Consider the following 12,465-nt stretch of genomic DNA (forward strand, 5'->3'; position numbering starts at 1 on the left):
TCCATTAACTGAATTTCTTAAATCTGCTTACTCAGATTTATCTAAATAGTCTGAAGACGGAAAAATGAAAATAGATTTAGTACACAAAGAGCCAGCTTTGCAAAAAAATCCACAATGCATCCAGAAGAGAGGAACCTCTCGCACCCGATCCCAGCAACAGGGCCTCCGCATCATGTTCCCTTTCCCAGAGGCCATGAGCAGAGATAGACAAAAGCAGCTGATTGGAGACAGGAAGGGTGGGTGGGCATCCTGACCCCAGGGGCTTCCTGCTCTACTAAAAAGTATAATCCATGATCAACAAGCATCCACTGGAAAAGGCAAACAAAGCTTTTAAAAATAGCAGCATGAGGCAGAGAGGAGGCTTTTGCTTTTGAGGCACAAAGACACTCAGAAGTTGCAGCTGAAAAGGGAAGGGCAGGCTTGGGGGACTGAGATCAGGGTTTGGAACAACAACAAAGATCCCACTAAAGTAGAGGATGAGGTTGACAATGGATTTGGCCATTGCATGTGACCGTTCCATGGCCTCTCCCGGGAGAGTCTGGTGGACAATGGCCTTGCATGTCAGATACTGAGCAGCAGTGGAAGTACCATCAGTGGAGAGTTGTCAGAAGAGTTATGCTCCTCACAAATGGATCCGCTACTGAAAAATCCCGTCCTACCAGATTTCCCTGCAATGTGTTTAACTGAATTGCTCCTTTGACAAGTCTAGATCCAGCCTTAGTAAACGGAGAACCTTCAACAGAAAGAGACTAGGTCCAGGTTCTCCTCTCCTGCATGGTAGGTCACTCACTACATACATATTCCCTCCGACATTTCTCCGATGAAAACAGGGACGTCCTAAGGAAAAGCGGGAGATCCCGGGATTAAATCAGAAACCGGGGCGGCTTCTGTAAATCTGGGACTGTCCCTAGAAAATAGGGACACCTGCAGGGTGTGACATAACTCTTCTCCCAACAACTTTTCTATATGGAAGTGTGTGTGTGCGCGCGCGCGTATGCACATGAGAGAGAGAGAGAGTCTGAAGTGGTACAGCACAAGCACATGTTTGCCACAGTGAAATTCAGAAAACAGACTATCAGAAAGTTTAATGGTGGAGTTCAGTGGCGTAGAGTGGGGGGTGCAGGGGGGGCCGGCCGCACCGGGCGCAACATCTGGGGGGGGGGGGCGCACTCGCACTCGCAGCTCTCTGCCCCTACCTGGCTCACTCACTCTCTCTCACTGCAGTGCTGGCTGTGCGAATTCGAGCCGAGCCGCCGGGTCGCCGCCCACTGTGGGGGGGGGGGGTGCCAGGCATGCGGTGCTGTGCGGAGAGAGAGCGAGGGACTATCTGGGGGAGGGACAGTGCGGGGGGGGGGGGCGCAAATTACTTGCCTTGCCCCGGGTGCTGACAACCCACGCTACGCCACTGGTGGAGTGTTGCGGGAGCCGAGGAGGGAACTTGGGATTGTGCCTAAAATCTCAAGTGATGCGGCACTTAAAATTCAGAGTGGCAGCCGCCAGTTGTGGCTCCCTCACTTGAGGCTAGTTTACAAAGAGGGAAGGAATACACATGTCAAAGGGATAGGATTTCACTGCAACCCAAATGGTGGAATGAACAGCAAGAGGCACCCCTCGGAAAAGCTCCCTTCCATTTGCAACACAGGCTGAATGGGAGGCATGCTAACCCCACTTCGAAAATACATTTGGGTGTAGCTTATCTCGGTTGTGGGTGCACTGAATGAGTTTAAACGCCAGAGGTCCAGCTCCAAAACGCGCCCACACCCTTCTTGGGAAGGAAAGGAAACAAAAGCTTGGAAAACCCCCTGAAGGCTTGGAACTGGAGACAAAGTGCACCGTTGTTCAAATGGTCAAATTAGATTTTTGTTAAGTTGGGAAACATTGGCCCAAGGAAGGACGATGGCCACTTTTAGAAAATGGGCGATGCTGGCATAAGGCATTGTCCCAGCTCCACTCCCCCTGGTTCTGCTGCAGTGAATGCTGTGTAGTCTCTACGTATTGCATCCCAGCATCTTCTTCCAATGCATTAAAAAAAATATTGAGAGAAATAAACAACATGTAAGTAAAGTAAAGGTAAAGGGACCCCTGACCGTCCAGTCGTGGCCAACTCTGGGGCTGGGGTGCTCATCTCGCTTTATTGGCCGAGGGAGCCGGCGTACAGCTTCCAGGAGGTCATGTGGCTAGCATGACTAAGCCGCTTCTGGAGAACCAGAGCAGCGCATGGAAACGCCGTTTACCTTCCCGCCAGAGCGGTACCTATTTATCTACTTGCACTTTGACATGCTTTTGAACTGCTAGGTTGGCAGGAGCAGGGACCGAGCAACGGGAGCTCACCCTGTCGTGGGGATTTGAACCGCCGACCTTCTGATCGGCAAGTCCTAGGCTCTGTGGTTTAACCCATAGCGCCACCCGCATCCCAACATGTAAGTAATATACGAAAAAATAAAATAAGAGTGAGATATAACTAATCCACAATGTGTTTTCATTTTTAGGCATGCCCTACGTAGAAAGCATACACCCTTATTGGCATTTTTAGGTAGTCTAGGGCATACCGTACTTATTGGATCAAGTGGCTGACTGGATTTATTTATTATTTATTAAACTTATATCCCACCTTCCCTCCAAGGTGTTGTACATGGTTCTTTCTCCCCCCCCCTCCACACACTCCATTTTATCCTCAAAACAGCCCTGTGAGGAAGGCTAGGCTGAAAGACTGTGACTGTCCCAAGGTCACCCAGTGAGCTTCACGCTCAAGTGGGGATTTGAACCTTGCTCTTCCAGTTCCTAGTCTGGCACTCTGACCACTAGGCCACACTGCCTCTTGTGCAATCCTGGCAATGAGCTCACCATCGCAGTTGTCTTACGAGGAACTGCTGGTCAATGGAGAAGAGTCCATGGGGCGCTGGGGGTGGCAGGTTGGGGTTAAGAGAAAGAACTTAGCTGTTAAAGTATGTGGACAAAGGAATGCGAGAGAGGAGATGAAATGCGGGGAGTGCCCTTTATTTACTTATACACTGCTTTTCAATGACGTTCTCCAAAGCAGCTTACAAAAACAATTCATCTGTACGCAGTGGCGTAGCGTGGGGGGTGCACGGGGGCCGGCCGCACCGGGCGCAACATCTGGGGGGGGCGCTCGCACTCGCAGCTCTCTGCCCCTACCTGGCTCACTCACTCTCTCTCACTGCAGTGCTGGCTGTGCGAATCCGATCCGAGCCGCCGGGTCGCCGCCCACTGTGGAGGGGAGGGTGCCAGGCATGCGGTGCGGTGCGGAGAGAGAGCGAGGGACTATCTGGGGGAGGGACAGTGCAGCGGGCGGGGGGGGCGCAAATTACTTGCCTTGCGCCGGGTTAGGGGGCGCAAATTACTTGCCTTGCCCCGGGTGCTGACAACCCACGCTACGCCACTGTCTGTACGGCTAGAAGCAATAATGATGGTTCTCAGCAGTTAACGTGGGAATGGGGAGGGGGGGCTTGCAGCCCCCAAGTATCGATGACCCCCAGGGTTCCCTATCCCTGTAAAAGAGGGATTCAATCACAGCCACAGAATGAAGTCAGCTTCAACCAGAAAAAAACCAAAACTGTCTTCTGCCAGAAAGAAATTATGGGCAGCACCAGCCAAGTCCCCATGGGGAGAGCTTTTCTGGGGCAGAGGTGCCACAACTGAAAAGGCCCCCCACTCTCCTAGTAGCCACCTCCTTGACCTGAAGAAGGGCCTCTGAACACACAGACAGGTCCATGTGGAAGAAGGCTTCACTTCAGGCACCCAAGTTCAAAGCTTCCCAGGACCTTAAAAGGGTAACCAGCAACCAGCAGTTTGAACTGAATTTGGAAATGCACCAGCAGTCAGCGAAACTGTTGTAAAACTAGTGAGATATATTTCATTGGCTGGGCCTAGCAAAGTTGGACACAGTCCATCATCTGAGCAGTGTTCAAAGGAAGCCCCACATCCAAAGGATTGCAGTAGGGCCCCCTTCACAACTGATGTGGTTTGCATGTGTTTTATTCTTAGACTTTTGCATCCATGCTTAAAAAGCTGTTTTTATGTGGTTTTATTTTTAGTTACTTTGCGAAACCTGAGCAGCTCAATACCTCAAAACCTAAGGTCTAGCAAACTCTTTTTTTTTAATGGACAAAAAACACACTGCCCAAACATTGTCAACACACCCATCTACTGCAATAATTAATTAATATTTGCAATGCACCATCCGCATGCTAGGTGCTGTTCAAAAGCATCACGTTGATAGACTAATCCAGGCTGCTTGATTTCTGCATCAAAACCTGAGTTTCTCCATAGCTTATTAGTTCAATCCACCCTTTTCCATGCCGTTATCAGGTGCAGTATGAAGCCCGCAAATCGGACAAATGGACAATGGCTAGCTTACCCAGATGCTAGCATAAGAGCCAGTGGGCTGATAAGGACAGAGCAAGTTCAAGAGGAGGAAAGAGAGGAAAGAAGCAGGCCGCTCTTATTTTCAGGGTGGGCAAGCTTGTGGCAGCATTTGAAAGGAGCAGAGTAAGTTGAGCATCGCTCCTTCAAGAGACAGGCAGAGCAACTCTGGCCCTTTCCCCCTATATGGAAGCAATTTTCTCCAAAAATAAACAATTTTGCAGGCTGCTACATGAGAACTTCCTCCTGCTGACAAAGAAATCTTGGCAATGATGGGGGAGGAGCGGAGGATGAAACACCAACCCAGTGGGAGAGCAAGGAAGTTCGGTTTCAGCAGCCAGGCTTTTTTCCCAGAGCAGGAAGCTGGGGCGAGTTGGGGGGGGGGACGGGGACATGCAGGGAAGCAAAGCGTTTGCAAGCAGAGTGGAGCTGAAGCAGCAAAAGTCGAACTTGGGAAAGTGGAAATAGGACTTCGCATCTGGGGTCAGAAGGAGAGGGAGGGCTGGGCTGCGTGAGTGAGTGAGTGATCATAAAATCATTGCTTCCGAGGGTCAGTGCAGTGGCGTAGCGTGGGGGTTGCAGGGGGGGCGGCCGCACCGGGCGCAACATCTGGGGGGGGGGGCGCTCGCACTTGCAGCTCTCTGCCCCTACCTGGCTCACTCTCTCTCTCTCACTGCAGTGCTGGCTGTGCGAATCCGATCCGAGCTGCCGGGTCGCCGCCCACTGTGGAGGGGAGGGTGCCAGGCGTGCGGTGCGGAGAGAGAGCGAGGGACTATCTGGGGGAGGGACAGTGCAGCGGGGGGGGGGGGCGCAAATTACTTGCCTTGCCCCGGGTGCTGACAACCCACGCTACGCCACTGGGTCAGTGATAGGAGGCTTTGAAATCTGGTACAAGCAGAACTTGCAAAAATAAAAATAAAAAATCAGCACCCCAAAACCACATACCTAGAGGGCTGCTTGAACCTCCTGTCATGGGAGCAAACTGCTACCCAAATAGCCCTAAATAGATCTGAGTGGTGACATGCCACAGGCAAGTATGCTTCTGAACACTAGTTGCTAGGAAAGAGTACAGTGGTACCTTGGGTTAAGAACTTAATTCGTTCTGGAGGTGTGTTCTTAACCTGAAACTGTTCTTAACCTGAAGCACCACTTTAGCTAATGGGGCCTCCCTCTGCTGCCGCCATGCAATTTCTGTTCTCATCCTGAAGCAAAGTTCTTAACCTGAGGAACTATTTCTGGGTTGTGGAGTCTGTAACCTAAAGCGCCTGTAACCTGAAGCATCTGTAACCCAAGGTACCACTTTAATGTTGAACCCAGGCCCTGCTTGTGGCCTTCCTATGGAAATCTGTTTGGCTGTTGTGAGAACCATAAGCTGAACTAGATGTTTGACTGTTGTGAGAACCATAAGCTGATACAGCAGGATCTTATATTCTCATAAGTTTATGCCTTCTAAAACACAAACTAAGCATCAGTTCAGGCAGAAAGCAAGCCACATTCACGGGCTCAAACTACTCAAAGCCAGTCTCCATGGGAGGTCTTTACAGTACCTCTCACTTGATAACAATCCTGCTCACTTTTCAGGTTCTTTCCTTTTCAGTGGAGAAGGTGCCACAACTCTGCAAAGCGGCTTAGCTGGAGATAGCGTCCGTCTACAACAGCTCCCACACCAATTGTGATTTTCCGAGAACCTGCCTCCAACAGAACTCATTGCTGAATTCTGAAACTGAACATTTGTTCCTACCACCCCCGTTTTCCTACCAACCTTATAGAAGCCAGAATGACAATCATCTCTCACAGAGCAAAAACAAATGCCAAATGTTCATTTCCATGTAGATACATAAACTCCATGACCTCTGCAGAGGACTGGGAAAAGGGTCATTCCACTCTACTGGCAGAAAGACATCAGCCATCTTGCTGGCCGATGTTTCTTGATCTTCCTCAAATTTCTCTGCCGGTTGGAAGCCAGTTTCATCACTGGCCGTCTCGACAGCTTTAACAAAATCAACTCTCCTCGCCACTTGCAGCTTCAAACATAATGCATTACTGGCAACCTGCTAGTGGTGCAGCAATAAAACTGCTAGCACATTTGCAAAGCTAAGCAGTATCTGGTAATGGTTGTCCACCTTGAGGAGCCTCACCAAGAGGGCAATCTATCTATATATACCCACACATATATATACAGTATATCAGTTCTGCTTTATGAAGCAGGGACAGGACCTGAACTCATCACAGTGGAATTAAGCTGAAATTAGCCAGGAGCTGGATGCTGAGCCAACCTCCTTTCAACAGCCCCAACTCAAGCACCTCCAGCCACTTAGGATATCACTGCCACCAGACAGAAAAGGAGTGAGCTACAGCCACCTTATTGCTCCCAGGAATCCCTCCCAGCAGGCCAGACAGTAATGTTCATGCATTGTCCTTGGGAACAGAAATAGGTCTAGGAGATTTAGGTGCAGGGCTTGCTAATCCACAGCAACTTTTCCTCCGCTCTTTCTCAGCACAGTCCATGCTTTAAAGCTCCATGTCCAAGTGCCTTTCTTTTTGCCCTAAAGCTTTCCCCATGAAGACCTACTCTTTAAAGCTGAATTGGAGCAAACGTCAACCCTGCGGAAAACCTGAATCGATGTTTGCTTCGATTGAGCACCCAAGAGCGGGTTTCCAAGGGGAAAGCTCCAGGGCGAAAATAAAAAAAATCAAAACCACGTGTAGAGATGGAGCAGGGCAAAAGGTCAGTGTGGCTAAGTCCATGGTCCCAGGGTTTGTAGTGGCAGCATTGTGAAGGATCTGGCAGCATTGTGAAGTAGCAAAAGGGCTAGCAATCTGCAATTCCTAACACTGCAGAAGAAGTCCTGGTTGCATCGAAAAGGTTTCTCTCACCTCAATCAGTGCCTCTCCCGTCTCTCTCTCTGCAGCCTGGAGATAAGGCAGCATGCCGATTCCACAAGTATGCCCCTCTCTTGTCCTCCTCTAGCCAGCAGGCCCCGTGTATCACTGTCCCTTGAAAAGAAAATAGGAAAAGGTCATTTCCTCACCTGCAGCTGGTCCAGAGAACTCAAGAGAATAAGGAGGGTGAACCTGGGGCCCACCAGATGTTGCAGGACTTTAAGTCCCATCATCCCTGAACACTGGCTGTGACTGATGGGAGCTGGAGTCTAACAACATCTCCTGAAGGTCAGTATTCCAAGACAGCAACATTCACCCAATCCTGTAAGAGATCATTTTCCTCTGCCGGTTCAGGCAGAAAGAACATGTCCCCAAACCCTGATCATTCAGCATCCGTTGCTTTAGTGCTGCCTCTGACTAATCCCTGGGCTTTAGCTGATGCTTTCTTAAAAGCCCCAAACCTCAAGGATTCTTGAAACCTCAAGCATATTTCTGCCATCCGCCAGCCATCTGGAACTCAGGCCTGCTGCTGTTGCTCCCATCAAATTGCTGCACGACTCAGCCTGTCTGGTTTTCATTTCTTGTAACATGGCATTGACAGCATAGAAAGCTTTGATTCTGCTCTGCCACCCAGCCCCAAGGAAGGAACCACAGAGGAGGAGGTCAGGAATCTGGGATTCATACTCTCTACTTGTAGACACAGCATGGGCTTTGTGTGCAAATTTTGATTGGAACAAAGAAGTTGATCTCGTGTCCAGGAGGCGTCAGTATTTTACCTCTTAGTAAAGCCAGGATTACCTGTGGCTGAGCGTAGAAAAATGCATCAACATACATGGGGTCAACTGGACCATTGTCATTGTTCATATGAAAGCCGTAACACTTGGATGTGCGGCTGTCAGTTTCAAAATGCATCTAAAGAAGACTTTGCCCCCCAGATGTTTAGGACTGCAACTTCCATCAGCTTCAGCCAGTGTGTCCAATGGGAATTGACATTCAACATCTGGCGGGCACCAGGTTGCTGATTTAAAGGAGAATTCCCAAACCTGAGAAAGGCTATCAAAAGGCCTTCAGATCACTAGACATTGTCCAGATCTTTAACTAAGACCAACAACAGAACCACATGATGCAAAAATGAAGCACATGCTAGCTTTTAAATTGTCACCTCACATAGTTTCCTGACTTGGAGCAGCATTTTTAACTTTGATGATTGTCCTACTTGGTGGGACGATCTACTTGGCTCTCAACATGGACCACGTGGTCAGTCCTGATTCAGTCACATCGAGCAAGAGCAAAGGGCTAAAGTTCATTCAGTGACAGCAGGGAGCCAGAGACTAAGAACTCATTGTAAGCAAGACAGGACAGAGTTTGGAAGCCCCAAGCCACCAATTGTCCAACATCAACAGGAAGCCAGGAAGACCTCTCTGGTTCCACGCATCCCCTGTGTAGCCAGAGGCCCAAACATGACCTGATGCTGGATCCAGGCTTGCAACACTGGCTGACAATACTTCCCCACCTGCTTTGATATCTAACCTCCTAACTTGCAAGAGTCCAAAACAAAAGCCATCTCCAGCTGTTTTTCACCCTCAGGTGAGCACTAAGCCCTGGAGTGACCCAAGCAGTCACTCAGAAAGACGGTATTGTTCAGCCTGCCAAAAAATCGGATGGGTGAGTCAAGACATGTTGCCCTGTGGATAGAATTCCTTAGCACCATTGTAGAGAGTGCATGCTTTGCATGCAGAATGGCCCAGGTTCAATGCCCAGTTAGATAACCTCAGGAAGCATATGCTGGGGAAAAGAGACCTTGGAGACTGGCTGTCAAGTCAGAGAAGGTAATATTGAGCTAGATCAGGGATGGGAAACTCGTGTCCCTCTTGATGTTGTCAGCTCTCATCAGCCCAAGGCAGCATGGTCAATGCTCAGGTATTATAAACGGTGTGGTAGTCTAGCAGGCTACCAGTTCCACATCCTTGGGTGAGATGAATACAGTCTCAGTATAAGCACAATTGGTTTACCCCAAGCTCTCTTGCACTAGAATTTAAGATACTGGTGTGTATCTCTTTGATTCTGCAGTCACCTGGGGCAACAAAATAGCTTGGAGTGACTGTGAACAAATTTTAGGCTGCTTCACAGTAACCCCCCCCCCAAACCATATGGGGCTGAACAGGTTTTTTTTAAAAAGCTGTGTTTAGTTACATTTTCCTCTCAAAATTAGATTACTGAGTTAATCTTGAACACTGCAGAATTTAAAAGAATAAGATTAATTAGCTGAACAGATTCACATCTGCTTATACAACAAGTTTAATTAGACTGATGAACAGTGATTTATCTTTCTGATAATCTTTAAATTAAATTCCATGTATCAAGTTGACTATTAATTTATTGCTGCTAATGCTACACCATGGTCAGTGGTAACGATTTTATTATGAAATGGGATGAACATCCGTTATTAGCTTCCAAGCATCACTGCTTAACCCAAAAGAAAAACATAGAGCAGTATCTTGGTGGGTGGGGGTGATATTTCGGAACTTGGAGAATGTCAGCAGTTCAAAATCTGAAAGGATGTCGGTACTGCACAACCACAGAGAAAACAGAACCCCACTGAATTGTCTGCTGTAGAAGTGCCATTAAGAGGCAAGTCAAGGCAAATTACATTGGATAAACTAAGCCCAGCTGCTTTTGCTAGAACCAAGGGGCTGCAAGGGTTTTGGAGATCACGAACATCTTCCATGCAAGCCACAGCCCTGAAGACTGAGTAGTCAAGAGTGGGGAAACATCCAACGAAGTCTGTGTTGTGAGGGAGCCCCAGGAAACACAACACATTAGTCCCTGAGCATGAGCGAAACTTCATTCCCATGGCTTTTAAGGACTGCTGTCTCCTGTCCCCTATGGGGAAGCAGCAGGCAGCAAGAATGATGCCTTCTGGCAGGGCATCATATTTGAAAATTCCATGTTCAGCGAATGTTCGGACACAGAACTTTAAGGTGTGGCCCTGTGCCCAGAGACACAGCAGAAAAGGAAGTCTGGATGAGCCCTTAGGCTATCTCTTCAGTTTATGGCTGGGGCAAAATTTGAGCTAGGAATTTGTTGATTCTTAATTGAGTGCAGGGACGCGGGTGGCGCTGTGGGTTAAACCACAGAGCCTAGGGCTTGCCAATCAGAAGGTCGGCAGTTCGAATCCCTGCGACGGGGTGAGCTCCCGTTGCTCGGTCCCTGCTCCTGCCAACCTAGCAGTTCGAAAGCACGTCAAAGTGCAAGTAGATCAATAGGTACCGCTCCAGTGGGGAGGTAAACGGCATTTCCGTGCACTGCTCTGGTTCGCCAGAAGCGGCTTAGCCATGCTGGCCACATGACCCGGAAGCTGTACGCCGGCTCCCTTGGCTAGTAAAGCGAGATGAGCGCTGCAACCCCAGAGTCGGCCACGACTGGACCTAATGGTCAGGGGTCCCTTTACCTTTAATTTATACATATACATCAACTCAGAAACAAGTCTCACTGAGCTCAATGTGCTAACTACTTAAGCCAGTATAGGACAGCAGCCTCAGTCTCTTCCAGCGGAATTCGATACAGAGGTAAGTGGGGTATTTGTGCTGGTATGAGGTCCGCTCATGCAATGGGACTCCCCCCCCCCCCCCATGTTCCCCTAAAGCTGTTCTGGGGTTTTCCCCAACTCTCCAGAGCAGATTTAGGAGGGCTTGGAGAGAGGAGGGTGAGGAAGCCCTGTTGCATAAGTGGACCTCATTCTGTGCATGCAACAACTTAGTGGAATCCCACCCATAACACTGGAAAGAGTTCTCTTTTGAGCCCATGCTAGAAAGTAAAGATTATTTTACACCAAGAGTAATTGGGACCTTGCAGTTGTTGCTGGACTTCAGCTCCCATAATCTCTGACATTAACCATGCTGGCCGGGACTGATTAAAGCAATATCTGATGGCTCCGTGTTGGCACACCCAAGATTTACACCTTGACATCTCGGCTAGTTCTCAGATTTTGAGATGAGCCAGTCCCTAGTTAACAGCCCTTCCTAGGGCTGTTAAAACCACAATATCTACATTCATATATAAATTATGGCATTGTTCCATATGCTGTATAAAGATAAATAGCAGGTGCATGGTACAGGTAGACAACAAAATATACATAAAGAATGAGCAAGTGTAACAATAATAAGCAAAGAAGGGAAAAAAGAACTAGTTCAATAGCACTGAATTTTCAGATGATTGAACTAAAGTTAATACTTGAATGACATTTATCTTTGCTGTTTGTTTGTACAAGTAAGTGTTCACAATATGCATACTTTTTACGGGTGTGCACCAACCACAAGATTCGACTTGTGTTTCTAACTTTGGGAAGCAGCCCAATCTTTCAGAACCATTCTGTGCCTTTAAAATTCAACTCATTATTGGGGGCCAAATCAGATCTGTTAAAAATGAAGGTCAGTCCCACCCCCTCCATTTACTACAGTGGTGAACCTACACACACATTACAGAAATGAATAAAATTTGAGGGCACAGCAGTTCCTCCGGATTAAGGGGTTGCATTAAGCCTGCTAAATTGCAGGCACATAAAGAACCTTTAAAATTAATGGCGTATTGGGGTTTTGGAAGGAAGGAAGGAAGGAAGGAAGGAAGGAAGGAAGGAAGGGAGAAAGAGAGAGAGAGAGAGAGAGAGAGAGAGAGAGAAAGAAAGAAAGAAAGAAAGAAAGAAAGAAAGAAAGAAAGAAAGAAAGAAAGAAAGAAAGAAAGAAAGAAAAGTTCTCTTTTATTTCATGCCAGAATTGGATGCAATTTGCAAGCATGATAAACCCTTATGAGGGAATGAAGTCTGCCAAATTTCAGAATGATAGCAGCAAAGAAGATGGAAAGGAAAGGAAAGGAAAGGAAAGGAAAGGAAATTTTATCATTTTGGGGTGGGTACAACAGAAATCATGGAGATGATGGAGGCAAAAAGAGCATGGAAGAAAATGTCAGTCCCTCTCATGGACTCTGCTAGTGGTTGATTAAAAACAAAGTTCCCAGAGTGCATTGGAGAATTAGTAAGTCCCTGATCTAACTCAAGATGCCTTGTTAACAGCACAATCCAACATAAGGCCGACACACATTCCTAATAAATATTAATATTGATATTACAAAAGTTAGTGCGAACTGGTCACATGGAACATGGGATATGTTCATTCAAGCGTCTAGGGTTTTAAAAATAAAAAT

The 12,465-nt window shown here is 47.9% G+C and overlaps 1 protein-coding gene across 6 annotated transcripts in view; it reads right to left on the bottom strand.

The window, feature by feature from the left end:
• The window catches only part of KANK2 (KN motif and ankyrin repeat domains 2), a 79,307-nt gene that overhangs the window by 35,968 nt on the left and 30,874 nt on the right, over window positions 1-12,465 (bottom strand). For all 6 annotated transcript variants that reach the window (XM_083419650.1, XM_083419651.1, XM_083419653.1 and 3 more), the window contains one exon: window positions 7,261-7,380. The gene's annotated coding sequence lies outside the window, so the exon portion shown is untranslated. The remainder of the gene's footprint in view (window positions 1-7,260; window positions 7,381-12,465) is intronic.

Source organism: Podarcis tiliguerta (genome assembly GCF_965153285.1).
Source record: "Podarcis tiliguerta genome assembly, chromosome: 17".
Classification (NCBI taxonomy): Eukaryota; Metazoa; Chordata; class Lepidosauria; order Squamata; family Lacertidae; genus Podarcis; species Podarcis tiliguerta.